Source organism: Brachyhypopomus gauderio, chromosome 5 (assembly GCF_052324685.1).
Source record: "Brachyhypopomus gauderio isolate BG-103 chromosome 5, BGAUD_0.2, whole genome shotgun sequence".
In the NCBI taxonomy this organism is placed as follows: Eukaryota; Metazoa; Chordata; class Actinopteri; order Gymnotiformes; family Hypopomidae; genus Brachyhypopomus; species Brachyhypopomus gauderio.
Window position 1 is genome coordinate 25770770 of NC_135215.1, and position 16938 is coordinate 25787707.

Consider the following 16938-nt stretch of genomic DNA (forward strand, 5'->3'; position numbering starts at 1 on the left):
TTTCTTAAAGACACTCCCATATTTGTGGAGAACAGCGGTAGACACTGTCTACCTCCCCTGCGACTTTACCACATGTCTTTATTTCGCTAAAATTGCAGTATGTATATGGTCGAATAGGTGTGCATCTTATATGAACAAATGTGTTCATCGGGAGATGAAAGTAAGAGTGGGGAACCATGCCCACGTCGAAGTGTTGATTCACTTTTTTGAATAATTAGTTATTTCTCATTCTTTAGGGTCATCTGGTTTTCAAGATACTAAGGTATGACTGCCAATTGTAATTATGTTAGTTTACAATGTGTTGTACTGTTAATGCAGTATTACCTTGACATTTTTAAATAATTTGTAGACACCCAAAATTAACCATTCAGACCAAAACGTTGAATAACTTCTGCTGTAATCATCAAGGCCAGTACACAAGCGGACCACTAGATGTTGCCATTTTCCAAGCAATTTAACGTGCACTTCACTCTTGGCTTGCGTTGACCCGTGTGAGAGCAGAGTCTGTTAACAAAGAAAACACCTATGCACCTTAGAGAAGCTGTCTGTAAGACTGAAATGGTCTCTTCCTGATGTTTACTCCCTTGTGTATGTCCCTGTCTACAGTGTGATTTCATTGCCTGGGCAGATGTCCAGTATAAATATAATATAAAATAGCTATATAATACTGTATATATATATATATATATATATATATATATATATATATATATATATATATATATATATATATATATATATATATATACATGTATATGTAGCAAAGCTACTCCATAAAGAGAAACTAGACCAAAGCGGACATCAGGTGTACCTCTAGGATAAGCCATATGAGGAAATGCACGAGCGGCCATACCTCAAACACTGTCTCACATCTCCTTTCAGAGGAGGGTGAAAGGGGGAGTGTGTGACGGAACCGATACAGAAACAAAACTCGTATGTGTGCATGGTTCAGTTATTATCCAGAAATAGGCATGCACTATATCACAATGAATTTATAATCACACGTAAGGTGGCAGTCGCAGCTCTATAATATTAACATGGATTATAATGGATTAGGAAACGAGAGGTGTGTGTGTGTGTGTGTGTGTGTGTGTGTGTGTGTGTCCGTAAAGCATTCCCAAAAAATCATATATGCCCTACATTTTACAATAACCCAAAGTGTAAATGTTCTGCCAAACTGAAATCATCTTTTTACTGAATGCCTAAAAAGAGTGCGAGTGACGCATAAAACTGATGACTGCCTCTTGGTTTTATTGCTGTGGAAAAGCTTTAAGTAGGCTCGCGTCCATCTGTCACCGCTTTTGCGCTGGACTTACTTTAGGACCAGCTGTCTGGATGCGTGCGAACGCGGCGTGTGGACACAGCTCATAGCCTGATTGGATGGACGTCTTGGATTTATGCTCTTCGTAATCCCATGACCTTTCTAGCGAAGACATGGCGTTTATTGATGTTACGTGCAGTTACACATTTTAACTCACTTGTTTTTTTGTTTGTTTTGTTTCGGAGTTTTTTTTTGGGGGGGGGGGTGGTAGAAATAATTAGAAAGATCTCTTGAATGTCCAGTATAAGGTACTATATTAGCGGTAGCACTGTAAAATGTTTAAAAACCATGACAAGGTGTTCGTATTTATGTATGTATTCCGATGGGAACGCGTACCCTAATGACGCTCTATCCAGTACAATATGCTCCGCAAGTACATAGTCAGAATAAGTGATTACAATGCAACATACATCATGGCCCAATGGTAGGAGCTGCCCTAAGCTACATAGCCTACGTCTCCCCGCTGCACAGTTCTCTACATTTATTTTTTGGTCTGGAACGTAAGTTGTCGACGGTGGGGTGGGGGGGGGGGGGGGGGGGGGGGCTAACGTAAAATGGACACAAATTAAGTATTATATCGCGATCTATCGATCGCCGGTGGTTGGCGCCAGAGCGAACTAGTAACTCATTGAATCATAGATGTGGATCAGAGGTAAATAAACTGGATTTTGTTTTCGGCGTGAGATATCGGAAGTGTGGCGTGAGAGCGTGTGAACCCTGCCTAGAACAGAAGGACTGTCATTTTAGACTAGCATTAACAAAAGTTGCATCAATACAAAAATGCTATTTCTTCAAACGCAGTCTTTCTGTTCTATGTTCTGTTCTAAGTTCACATTGCCGATGTGGGCGTCAACCAACGCGAGGCGCCACCCACTGATGCACTGTGATGTGTTGACACGTGAAGTACTAGTAGTGTGTCTAGATTTGCTTGACTTCACTCCCAGCAGCACTGACGTAGCCATGAATCAAGAAGTTGAAGGAGGCTAGAACAGAAGGCACCGCAGTCCACGTTATTACACTCATATATTACATGGCCTTCCACAGCAGCACTGATGGGTGCACATGTTTAGTTCCAAAATCTGAGGGATGTTTCTTTTTTTTTCTTTTGTTGTTTATTTATTTATTTTGAAAGGGGCAGGGGCTGCGGATGTGCAACCACCTCATCTGTCATGCTGGTCACCATGGCACTAGAACCATTCATCACAATAGAGGGTGGGGGCCATGTGGCAGGTGTCTAAGTAATAGAGCAGGTCTGAGGAGAGGAGATCACCTTACATAGGTTCAATAACTTGTAAGAATCTGTTGGGATGTGGGGATTGTGAATGGGGGGAGGGGGTCTTTCTTTTATTGGTACACTATAATAAGACCATATTCCCTAAGGCATCAAACAGAAATTACCCACAGAGGCCCAGCTATCATTGTGCCTCGCTACATGCTCTAATGATGTAATGGCAGATGATTTGCATAATTGTTTAAATTGGTAAAGACCGATGTAATTAGGTAGAGCATATGTATTCAGCATCTGAGTGACTTTCCTGTTTACAATACTTTGGGACCCAGCAGACCATGAACCAACACTTGGGTTTTATGGCAAATATAGCCAGTTTCACTATCATCTTTTTAGCTTTTTGCTGTATTGCCTATTAGCTTAGTGTGTAAATAACTGCTAAAACAAGGTGTGCATCGGTAGATGTATATCAGCAGATGTCATCAGGTGTCTTATCTATTGATCCTTAGAAGAGGGAAGGAAAGACAGAACAAAAGAGACTGTTGTGTGTGACCATGGGCTGTTCTTGGACTGTATGTTAACAGAGGTGGTTGTACGTACATACATACATGACTCCTCGGCTGTATGAGCTTTCCTTTTACACAGACCTTACAGGGTGATCAATCACACGTCACCTTGTTTTCTGATTTCTCATTCTCTCTCCATCCTTCTCTTTCTCTTTTCCTCTTTCTCTTTCTCCTTTCACATTATCTGCTTCAGGGTTTGGTCCTGCAAACAGCAGATATTTTATTCCTTATTTACAGAGTGAAATGTTCTATTGGAGAACTGTTGTCTACCATGGGTAGCACCATGGAGCACTAATGGTGATGGGTCCCACTGCACTTGAGAATTCCCATTTAGACTGTTCTCCGAGTGCTGCTTGAGAATTCCCATTTAGACTGTTCTCTGAGTGCTTCTTTCTGCATAAATCATGCTCTAATCCCTCACACACATTTAATTAACATCACCCCATTTACACACAGCCCATTCATCACCAACTGTTTCTGTGCTTGTGTGTGTGTGTGTGTGTGTGTGTGTGTGTGTGTGTGTGTGTGTGTGTGTGTGTGTGCACGCGCGCATGGGGGGTGATGTCATGGTAGCACTGAGGGATGTAGCACTATGTGTGAAGTGATGTATGATCGTTGGTGTTGGAGAATGATATATGTGTGTGTATAACTGCAAAAGAGCTGTTTGAGCTATTAGAAATTGCCAGTTATCAGGAATGCAGCTGTTTACAGTGCCCGATTCTCTTGTTCCTTGTTGCTTCATACATTTCTGGCAGATTTATTCTTGACCCTCTCCATGTTTTCCCAGCATACTGTACTGCTTGTTCTTAGCTTCCTGTAAGTGCCTGCTCTGGATTAAAAGTAAACCAGGTCTGTTTAAATTGCAACACACAATCTGTGTGATCTGTGAATCCACAGAAACTATGTAGCATTTTCATTTTAAACACTATGGAGAAATGACACTACAGTGATTCCAAACAGTGTTTGCTGTTTCTTTACTGGCTCTCTAATTTATGTTGTTTTTTTATCTGTAGCTAGGATTCCTTCCAGTATAATTTCAAAGGCACTGTGTGTATCATCTAATCAGGACGACCTATTGTTGCACTGAGCCAGGGGGGTTGCATTGTGTATTCTGGTTCTGGGCTTTTGCGCACACTCGCCTGCCTTTAGGAAATGGAGCCCTAATGAAGACCCCAGGGGGTCAGAGTGATGCAGGGCACCATCCAAGCAGACTATGCTCCGTCCAGCAGTCCAAGACCAGGGGGAACCCGCTGAGAAACGATTAGACCCAGGAACGTAACCCAAAACCACATTAATGGAGATTATACAACGCGGCCTGCAGGCACATAGAGAGCTGACAGAGATATTGAGCTTGTCCTCTGCACAAAACTAGCAGGGAGGTGGTGGATGGTTAATAAATGAAAGCGACTGCCACCCGTGACAGTTTTATACTCCTGAATAAAGAGCTTGGAGTAGAGAACTGGCGGTACCATGCTAGGCTGGAGCCATGGAGTGCTTTAATAAGGGCCTGTCTATAATCCGTTCTCCAAACATCTGGATGGGATTTGAGAGCAGAGTGCACCGCTCAGCTGCCATTTCAGACGTGCTGTAGACCGTTGGGTATTGGCTGGGGCCGTGCAATGGAATGCTTTGCTGTTTTGGAACAGGAACAAACATAGCCTCCATTACTAACCCAGTCCTGCTCTACGGCCTCTGAAGCATCTCGCCGGCAGACGTGACCTAGTTCTGGTTGTGCATTATTTGTCCTGTAGACAACTGGACCTCCCTCAGCCTGCAGCAGTTGATGAATGAGCTATCAGGATGTAGGAACTTATTAAATCACAGACTGATATTGGTGGTGCACTAAATGCAACAGCCAATTGTCTCTTCGGATTGCCGAGTCCTCCAGGATTCTCTTATTGCATTAGTATGGTTATGCATCCCTTCAAGGGTTCACTAGAACAGCTGAAATGACTCTGAATGAATAATATGCACCTGATGTTGCTGGGGTGACATAAATGAATTATAAAAAAAAAACAGATGAGAATAGAAGTAATTATGTATTAGAATGCAACATCTGTTATTTCATACTTCAGAACACCAAACTTTAATTCCACACTGATTGTATGTGTTAACACTGTCGCTCTGTCTCAGGCTGAGTCAAAGCTCCCTGGAGCTTTATATCTGCCATCTTTAAGCTAAAAATAGACTGTAAAAGAGCTGAAAGGATATGAAGACACATAAATCTAACAGTTCACCATCTATAAAAAGTCATTTGGAAATGTTCAGTAATGAAATAAGGCTTGCCTGAAAATCTTTCTTCTCAGGCTTAACTAACAGTCAAGGAGCCCCCTCCCCATGGATAGATTCATTCGCTCCCTTCACATCTTATATGAATTATTTTCAGCTAAAAAACATAGTCAGTATGCCACACTCTATTATACAATCATTGTGCTAAGAGGAAACATAACTAGAGAAACATAGAGATACCCCAGCAGAAAGGTTTATCAGATATTGAAAGCACCTAAAAACTAAAAACACTATCAAATAAGCATCCTTTAATGTAAAATATCTTATGATTTAGATAAAAATGTAAATCACAATAAAGCTTAATAAAATATTTAATTATGGTTCTGGGGCCTATCATCACATTGAAATGACCATTCTAAATGTTTTTAGTTTTTTATGATTTGAGAGGTAACAGACTAAAGTCACCAGTCTGTCTTAGTTTGCCTACACCCTTAGATGCAGTTCATCACAAAGTTCTACTTGACTTTGGTTCTGACCAGATGTTGAACTGTGTAGGCCCCTACTTGTATATCCCAGCATCTCGCTTATCTTGCAGAGAGTTCTACAAGCAAGGGTGTCGCTTGTCGGTTATTAACGTTGCATTGCTTAAATAAAATCCTTCGTGTGAAACTCATACTTGCTCCCCCTTCTTTCACATATTCTCCACCAGTAACACATAGCTAACTTAGTACATTGTCCTTAGTCCTTAGGAATTGATCCTTACACATATATCAGCTCCTTGTTTAAGTGCATAGATGCCATTATATAGTAGATGTCTTATAAAATCTTGCAATAAAAACATTGAAACATGTTAAGATAATTGTTTATTTAAACTGTTTATCAGGGAAGACCAAAAAAAGCAAAATTGCATACTGTTATCTTTGTGATACCTCTAAGGCTCACAGCGGTTTCTTAGATGCTGACAGTGAAAAATCTATACATGCCTTTATGTCAGCAGACTGGATTACTGCAGTGCTCTCTTATCTGACATACTCAAGTACTCTATTACATATATCTAACACACACACACACACGCACACACGCACGCACACACACACACACACACACACACACACACACACATATATATATATATAGCACATTTAGAATGTTGCTGTAAAATGAGCTGTGCTACATTTTACACATTCTCTGAAATTCTTCTATTGAATAACCATAGTGTCACGGAACAGCTCCGGACCCTTCTCTGTGGGCGTGTCATTATGTCGTCTGCGTGCAGTTATGTCCATGTTTGTACTTCCGTGGGTGTGGGTTGTTTGTGAGCGTGTTCGTTTGTTACACCTGTGCCTTGTCTCGAGGTCACGTGGGTCTGTGTAACTCACCTATTTAATGTGCGTTCGCGCAGTGTGGTGTGCTCGTCTTTGTCAGCGTGAGTGAGTGTTTGTGTGCTACTTGCGCGCCGCACCAAGCTATTTCGTGTTGTGTCCAATAAATGTTGATTGTGCACCGTAATCGTCGTGGTGTCTGCCTCCTGCACCCAACGTTACACATAGGCCTATTCAATAGAGCGGACAATGGTCCTCATCTACCTCAGATATGTTCTGTCAAGATTTCAGAGCTCATGAAATAGCAATTTCTTTTTCTTGTTTTTGCTATGATTCATTTCTTTTATTCATCCTTTTAATTTGTCTTTTCTTTGTTGCATAATAACAAAAAGTTATAATTTTTGTGAACATTATTAATAATACAATTCTTAATATTATTAGTGAACTTATCAATGTATAAAATAAATGTAAATTACAAAGTCACTTTTGTCACGGTGACAGCTCCGGACCCTTCCCTGTGGGCGTGCCGCTACGTTGTCTGCGTGTTGTTATGTCCATGTATGTAGTTCCGTGGGTGTGGGTTGTCTGTGAGCGTGTTCGTAGTCGCACCTGTGCCTTGTCTCGAGATCACGAGGGTTTTTGTTCATCACCTATTTAATGTGCGTTCGCACAGTGTCTTGTGCTCGTCTTTGTCTAATGCTTGTGCCTAGTGAGTGTTATACGTTCAAGTGCTCGCTCTGTTTGCGTCGCACTTTCACAATCGTCTGTGTAAATAAACGTTTCATGTCAACGCACCTGCTCGTCGTTCCTGCCTCCTCCCAGCATAACAACTTTGTAACGCCTGAGGTGTCAAGGAGATATAAGGCGAGTGCAAACGCTGAGAGGAGCGAGATTTATTAAAGGTCATTCCAAAAGAAGGGTCTAAAGGCAGGCTTGGGTCAAATCCGTAAGGGAGTCCGACATAGAAACATAATCAAGACGGACAGACATACCAAAAACAAAGAACAAACAAGCACAAACCATAATAACCTGGAGAACACCAATGTACACTAGGCTGTAAGCAAAACAATGACCAGCAACAAGACAAAACTTAGGATATAAATAGACCATACAAAACTTGAAACACCTGAATACACTATCAAAGGGAAGGGATACAAATCATGAAGCGAGACAGAGAAATGCACATGGCTAACAAAACATACATGATTGACAGCTGGAGGAGGAGCTAATCGTGACACACTTGTAGAAAAGAAAAAAGTGTGTGTGTGTGTGTGTGTGTGTGTGTGTGCATATCACGTGTCTCCTGTGTAATAGGAGTGAAGGAGCATTCTCCAAGAGCCTGCCAGGAACTAGATTCTCACTACTGATACAGAGTGTAAGGATGCATGAGAGATGATTCTAGATGAACACTGGAATCTAGCTGCATTCCATAGGTGAGGAAAACCTTGTAAAAGCTTCAAAAGTGTTACAGCGCTTAGGTGGCTAATGAAAGGTTTGTGGAAATCGCAAATTAGCCTAGGCTATAGTATGTCAGGGCTGGCTCAGATGCGGCTCCTTCAGTTACCACAGGAGGGGGCTCACGAGTCGGCACTAGGCAGAGCAGGCGCAATCAGCAGTGATCCGTCACACCTGTTTTCCTTTCTACTTAAGGAAGTTTATTGTGATCACTGCTCGTTTTGGTTATGCCTGTGAACTTTCAGCCCTTCTCTGCTTTCCCTGTTGGTACAATACGTTACAAGGTGTCTTGCCACCTTCCTTTCTTTTTATCTTTCTCTTGCTACACTGCTACTTATTCGAGTCTCTATCTCCTGTGCCGTCCCCTGGCCCATTGCAAGTGTTCCTCCACCTGTTATATTTCCTATCCATTATACTTTTACTTTGGGAAGGGTTTTTGTTTGTTGCGGCGTTTGCCTGCTGGCCAGTTACTTCCCCTGGTGTTCTTTGTTCAGTTTTCACGCGTTGAGTCTTCTGCGTCTTTTGAGTTACCTTTATTATTTTCTCCCGTCTCTCGACGGTTAGAGTTTTTTCCTTGTTGTTTTGTGTTTGGTGTTTCTACCGCTGTGTCCCTGCCTTACTCTCATGATGACTAGTACCCTTGTCATAGGTTCAGTTCGAGCCGGCACTCCGGTCCACCTCTCTCTCTGTTTTTTTAACACGGTGTATAAGTTCACATACTCGCCGCGTTACACAGTATAATATCGGGTATTCTCCCCCAGGAACTACACCCCACCCAGTTTCCTTGAAACCTCAGCAGTGCTCAAAATAGAGCTCACTAACAGAAAAACAACGCATCATAAACACCAAGGTCACTGGGATCAGCTTTAATATGTATGGGGTACATTCAGGGATTTACAGGCAGGAGTATTAGAGAGATTATAGATCAAAGCGCACCTCAAAGCCATGGAGAAACCTGAAGAAAAGACAAACATGCACAGAAAACTAGAGCAAGGTGAAGGTGAAGACTGTAGACTAACTTTCCCATCAGCCATCACCAGCTCATTAGAGCTCCAGCACCATGAATAAAACAGTGTTTCCACTTAGTCATGGCTCAACAGCTCAAGTCTCACAAACCTTATCTTTCGACTCCTGTATTCATGCAGGCCTAATTAGTGTGAGATTTCAAAATGTTTAGGGCTCATTTTGCCCATTTAGAGGGGTGCGATAGAGAAGCTCTGTGACAGTGAAATAAGCTTTGAGTGCTAAGAAGCTCTGAGTTTCTGGAGGGTCAGGTATGAGCATGTTTAATATCATAGTTCAAAGGGTAATCCAAAACAGAATAAAAAACAACACACAAGAGGTAAGTATAAACGCTAGACAATGGCTAAATGAGACTATGCAAAGACAAACAGGGAGTGGTAAGCCAATGATGCATCTTTTTTCACATCTGGGCACTAGACACACAAACAGTAATAAAATTAATAGTATGTCAGGAACAGCACCTAATCACCGTGCAGATGCGGTTCACCTGCCGCTCATGGCCCCTCCCCTTCGCAACTATTTAAGCTTCCCCCTCACTCTTCCGGGTTGCCATGTATTGTTGCCATGCCACATACCAAGCGTTTTCTCTGTGTTTCTGATTTCCCGTGTACCGACCTCTGCTCTCGTCCTAGACCTCATTCCCTGCCTAGTCCCTCTGTACCTCCTGGCTTCTGTCTCACCGGTGTGACCCTGGACTGTCCTGACTACGATTACTCTACTCCTGCACAACACACACTGAACAGAGTAACTCACCTGTTTGATAGACCTGTGTTCATTGTTTCAATAAAATCGGCTATTATCCGCACTTGGATCCTTGTCTGCCTGATTAGTATGTTACATAGTAGTAATATGGAAGGGTGGGTAAGTTGAAGAATCACATGTAATTTGTTGTTTAATCTAAATTTTTAGTTTTGTGCTTATTCTACAAAAGTCCTTTGATGTCTGTCTGTCCGGAGTTTAGAAGTAATTGGGTTGGGGGGGGGGGGGGGGGGGAGACAGAGAGACGCAGCATGGACAGTCTGATCTGAAAAGGAACATTGCATTGGCATGTGAAGTGTGGTGTAACCTATGTGTGGGATGGAGTCAGCTGATGCTCTTTGGCACAAATAAGGTGACAATGCGAAAGAGACCCGCAAGATGCTGTGCTTTGATTTAATCGTTCAGCCACCTGTCATCTTTGTCAGATCTGGTAGAAGCTGAAGAGGCCAGCACACCAAGCAAACAGGGGACCTGACGACAGTGCATGTTTTGTGTCACTAAGGATTCATGATCAAAACTGCCCCTCTCACGAATTTTTTACAGGAAACCTCTCAAAGCATTAAAAGCTGAAACTTCCTCATGTTTATGTGAAACTGCAATGCAAGCAACAAAGACAAGAGTGTGTACATGCACACCTGGGGCAGGAGACACTATTCATTTCCTGAGGGAGAACAGCTAACCCACATTGCCTGGCTCTTCTCAGTAAGAGAGTTATTTGAGTGATGTGTTTAATGTCACAAAATAAACTACACTGCTATTGGCTGAGGGAACGGATGCTGTGGGCATGCTGAATTCCAGCTTTTTTCTGTTTGTTCAATAATGTCATGTGAGCTTCATTCAGAGTTATTGTACAGTTGTTACTGTATTTATATTTACTCAATCTAAACATTCTTTATATGCTTTTTGAGTTTGTTTACTGTTCTATGCTATGTATTTGTAGTCAAAGACTTTGAAAGTCAGTTTAAAAGTATGAGAAGCACTATGTAATAATGGTATTTAATCCTTTTTCTTCTTCTAGTACTGCCATTATTATTATTACTGTTAAACAAATGTCCTTAATAGAGTTCCTTACATTCACTCTCAAAACATACCTACCTAAGAATTACAGCTTGGTTATGTATGCTGCTGTAGGCATTCCTGACACAAGAGTGTTTTACTGAAAAAGGACAAGGCAGAGGAGAGTGTCTCTTGAGCACAGACATTGAGGTAATAGGATGGCCTTTGACCTGGTAAGTGTTAGAAACAGTGAGGGAAAAGTGTGGTTGGATAGGCACATTCATTATGTAACAATTCTGGCTTGGGGAAGTGCAGTCTGTTGTCCAGGGTGGCTGGCTTGGAATGAAATTTTCTCAGTACTAAACACAGAGAGAGAGAGAGAGAAAGAGAGACACAGAGAGAGAGAGAGAGAGAGAGAGAGAGAGAGAGAGAGAGAGAGAGAGAGAGTCTGAGACTTTGACAACAGCCATGATTGCTCCTAAGCATGGCAAGTGCTTCTCACCCATAAATGTCTACTCTCTGGCCAAACCGTCTTGATTTGTATCCCTTCATTTCTTCTTCTTCCGCTTGCTTCGTGATGTCCTGAAAGAGCAACTGCAGAGAAACTGCAGATGATTAAACTCAGGATATGTCTCAGCAATCTCAGAGGTCCAGCTGGTCTGAGATCTCACATAGTCTCTCATAGCGGCAAAGTCTTGCCCAGTACAAGAGGGAAAACATTATCTTGCATAAGCTATCTTGTAGTACGCCTATAAAAATGGCCCCTTTGCCTTTATGTGTTGGAAGTGGGATTCACAGTCAGGAGCTATGAGGGTTTTGGTGAATCCCAGATTAATAAAAAAAGGTTATTACAGTTTATAAATGCTGAAATCTGGTGCAATCTGGCCATTTATCACATTCGTCTGGGTCATAGCAACCGCAGGGGTCTGGTTCATAGGCACTGCATGTCTGTCTTCTGGCTGGCATTTCAATTTGGATTGCTGCAACAGCAAAGTTCCACAGCTTTAAAAAAAAAGTTTCGGTAACTTTGGCCATGGTGTAGTCTTTGAGATGCAGCTTAAGTGGCAGGGTAATAAGCAGGCCCTCAACAATTGCAGGAATGTCTGACAAGCTGACAGCCAATCATTCATTTGGCTCTGAATCACTCATTTGATTCCGAATCTCTCTTTTGTCATCCCCCCACTAGGATTCAAACACATGACCTCTGTCCAGGGTTGCGACATGTAGAATTCAACTGAGGCATTATCTCATTTCACTGTTTTTGTTAGCTGCTGCCCTTAGTATTTTTGAGTGTAAGTAATTTCACCTATTCTTCTCTACAGCTTCATGGTGCATGACTTTCTCTCCAACCTCCATCCATCCATTACTTCAATACCCATCCCTCCATTCATCCATTACTCTAATCCTCACCCATCCATCCCTACAACTTCCATCCATCCATTGCTCCAATCCCCATTCCTCCGTCCTTACAACCTCCATCTGTCCATCTCTCCAACCTCTCTCCACCCCTATTTCTCCAACCTCCATCCATCTACTACTCCAATATCATTCCTCCATCCCTACAACCTCCATCCCTTCATCTCTCTAACATCCATCTCCTCCAACCCCTTACATGCCCTCCATCCTTACAAGTCTCCTAATTTCAGTCCCTCACATTAAGTTCTTCAGGAGTCCTCTACTCCCCTCTCTATGAATATGCACTCATCTTTCCTCTTTTAAGCTTCCTTTTAATAGTATTTTGTCTTTAAATGTTACTGCATTGCAAACCAACTTTGGGTTTGTGAAAGGCGCTATATAAATAATGTCTTATTATTATTATTATTATTATTATTATTATGACTCTGGAAACGTGGACGTCAACCATAAGCATTTCAATGTCTTGTATTGATTGTATTAATTAGAAAGACTTGTTTATGTGTTTGTCTCTGCAGTTCTTTTTTCTCAACAAAACATTTTCTTCTCAAACATATAAAGTTTAGAGACTATTTAAATGAACGGGTGTGTTGTGATTCATTCTGAGAACCTTACTGTCCTTTTTCACGGGGGGTCCTGTGTTCTGTTTCGTGCATCCTCTCCTAGAGGAGTCCGGTGATGGTAAGAATGTGTGTATGTGTGTGTGTGTGGAGGGGGGGGGGGGAGGGGGGGGGGGTAAATAAACCATAGTTTGTGATCCCTGAGTGATGCTGTTGTTCAGTTCCACAGTGCAAACAGAGGAGGTGAGATAATAGCGACCCCCCCGGGCTGAGGGAAGCAGAAAGAGGACAGTCTTTAGTTTAGGAGAGACTGATGGAGAGGAGAGGGGAGTAGAGAAATAGAGAGAGAAAGAGAGAGGGAGGGAGAGGGAGAGACTTTGGTTGTAGGAGGATTGGGAATAATGATGGGGTTGGGTTGTGTTGGTCTGAAAGCACTCTGACAGTGTCCATTTAAAACCCCCTTTTCTTCCTCTACCAGCAGACAGAGAGTGCAGTCATCTGTCAAGATGCCTTACACTCCAATCCTCCAGCTATCTGACAGTGCTGCAGAGAGAAAAGCCTGACAGGTCTGTGTTAAAATTACATTAGTATTCAGAGTGCAGGCAGGGAAAGAGAGAGAGAAGTGGGGTGTGCAGAATGTGTGTGTGTGTGTGTGTGTGTGTGTGTGTGTGTGTGTGTGTGTGTGTGTGTGTGTGTGTGTGTGTGTGTGTGTGTGTGTGTGTGTGTGCACGCATGTTTGAAAGAGTGTGTAAGGGCAGAGTTCTGAATCCTGCTGACATTACAAGCTGACTTTTTGCACGCAAATTATTCAAAACAGGCTCCTTTTGTTTGAGGCAATAAAAAATGTCCATTTGGTCTCCAGCATCGTCTGTGTCCAAAGGATTTATTAGAATGTACATTTTATCTTGCAGCTGAAAGGAAGAAATGTTGGCACATTGTTTCTTCAAACTGGACACTTGAGAGATAGAAGAGACAAACTGATATAATTTTACCTTCAAAGGTAATGTAAATAGTATGGTACAAGTAGAAAAGATGGTCATAACCTTTTACTTAACTGTTATGTAATGTAATCAGAAACTGTTACATTGCAAATATAAGTGGAGGATGCACAGCCTTAGCCATGGCAGTTTCCTGTTTTGATTTGTTTGAGGAAGAACAGACAGTTAGCTAGCAGGTTAAAGCAAAGAACATCCCAAACCTGTTGGCCTTAGCAAAAAGTGCTTGTATATGATCTATTCCAGGGGAGTGAGATGTCCCCTGTGCCAGTGAGATGACTGCTGGTTAAACAATTTAAACAATCATTTGTTATATTTGATCAGTTTTATCACACCAATTATAAAAAGCCCAGGATATTTTGCAGTCTTGATGATAAAAACTCCATTATCCAGAATTCAACTGGGGTATTGTACTTGTATTCCTATGCATTTTAATGACATTCTGTTGTCTCTGTCCGCAGCTGCCTTGCTGCTGATTGGTGGCTTTAGCCTGACAGCATCGATTGCTAAAAATGACAGTAATGATTAATCTTCTTTCTCACAAAGGTACTGACAAGAACCACCAGCCCCCCTCCCCCCACAATGCTGAATTCTCTGTGGAATGCATAAATATCCAATGTGCAGGAATAGAATTTTCACCCACTCAAGGTCTAAGGAGTCATGTAAAAAAAAGTCCTAGTTCACCTTAAACGTCAACATGTCCAAACGTCAATGCCAGCACCAGACAGAAGCATCAAAGGCCATCGCTATACTCCTACTCATATTCCAGTTCTATTGCTTCCTTTGTGATCCAGCATTTCCCTCATTGAAAGACCTCTGCTTTCCACAAAGCTCTAAATTCACTTTGCAGACAGCTAATATCAATTAGTCTCGGGCACCAGAAGGCCAAGTGCAGCTGTTAACATTGCACCTCTCCTCAACTTCCCTTTACTGCGATTTACCCTCAACTGAACGGTTCCTCAATAACCGTTAACGTCCTGTCTAAAGCATCCTCTCAAATATGACAAACATTTTAATTTGTACGAGCCAATCAATGCATGCACACACGCCCCATCTCCCCCGACAGTGCTAGGATGGAGATTTATGAGGCCAGACTCCACCGCATATTTATTCCATCCATATATTCACGCTGTCTCCAGTAAAGGCATCTATGTGCTTCAGCTGTAAAGCCAGACTGAAGTGTCACATCTCTGAAAGCAAAATCGCATGTTTGAAGACAAATTAAAATAATGATGACAGGAAACAGAGATAGGGAGAGAGAGAGAGAGAGAGAGAGAGAGAGAGAGAGAGAGAGAGAGAGAGAGAGAAGGTAAGGGAGATGCAAAGAGAAGCATTCCAGCAGCATCCATAACTGACTCTGTGAAACGGAACAAACAGCTCTCGTTCTTTTGTCTAAGGTCAGTCATGTTTTCATGAAGACCATGAGTGAGTATCTGTTATGTTGGATGCATCTCATCATCTATAGTCTTCCACACAGGACACAGCACTGAAGGATATAATCTTGCATATGAACCATGTAAATGTACACACAAACACGCACACACACACACACACACACACACACACACACACACACACACACACACACACACACACACACACACACACACACACACACACACACACACACACACATACAGTGAAGGTTCAAGCTAACCTTCTTCATATTCTTACTGTCTGTTTCTTTCATTCAACCTCTACGTTCATATTATTATATTCACAATTTACTGTATACTCATTTCAATTGAATATTACATCAGATGCGATGTCACTGGCCTCCGGACAGAAACGATGATGGCTCAGTTGCAGTCATGTCCTGACTTCACCGCACAAATTGTGGTGTCAGCTGTGACCTGGTACACTTCCCGATCAGCAGAGTATAACGTGATGATGTCAGCCATCCGACCTCCTGGACTCATCCTCCCTGGACTGCTTCATTCCACAGCATCTTTAAACACCTAGAGCTCCGTGTTTCTACGTATAAATGTGTGTGTGGACTAATATATTCCCCCAGTTACCATCAGTGCCTGACCATGGCAATTACAGAGTGGTAATGATTGATAATCCTGCTGAGTTCAGCCCCATTGGGAGGCTGTGAGTGTGCATGGGTCCTCTCTAGTGTACGACTTAGTTGATTTAATCTACAGAAGCAGGCAAACAGAAGGACTGTCCTATTCATTACAGCCATGCTCCCATAAAACAGAGAGAGAGAGAGAGATAGAGAGAGAGAGAGAGAGAAGTCTTCTTAACAAAATAAATCTTTTTAAATCTTTGTAATCTTTAAGATTAGAGTGAATCATTATTAAGATAAGCCAGCTCATTCGAGTGATGTGAAGCCATGTTGGATTTAATATCATGGAATTCCAGGGCTAATCCCAATGTCAGAGTCACAGACCAAAATGAATGTCCAGGAAACCAGATGTCCAACAAGCAGGACAACAAGTCCTATAAAAAGGAAAGACTGAGATCAAAAACACGGTAGGAAAAACAATAGGAGAACACTAAGGAATTCATGAACTGAAGAACCAGCAAGATTTCACAAAAAAGTCCCTGCCTCCAAAAGCAAGCCAAAGCATCTCTGGCTGATGACACTTGACTGGTCATCTTGGGGAGAAGAGTTATGGTGCAGACATGCTGTGGTGACCCTGAATACACCTGCTAAAGAAAGAAATAAATAAACATATCTCAGTCAATACCTTCTGTCAAATCTCAGCAGACCTTTGATTTCTGACAAAGTCATTCAAAAAAGACAATGAAAGACATTCTCATAGACAGTAACACAAGCAAAAAAGCAGGTCGATGAAATTTGAAACAGACATAATAATATTCAATAAAGTTCTCATTTATTTTCAAATTAATAAAACTGTACTAATCCCTGGTCCCCAGTCAGTTTTTCATATTAGCACACTCGTCTGAGGAGTGTGTATCAGAGCAAACCTACATGTCAGGGAGGAGCGTGCTTGTTATGACCACAATTTACTCTAGAGGGTCTAGCTGTGTCAGCAATGCTGCAGCCAAAGCAAGGCAGTCCTTGACCAAAAAGGGCAGGGGTCAGTCGTCCATGAGGAGCT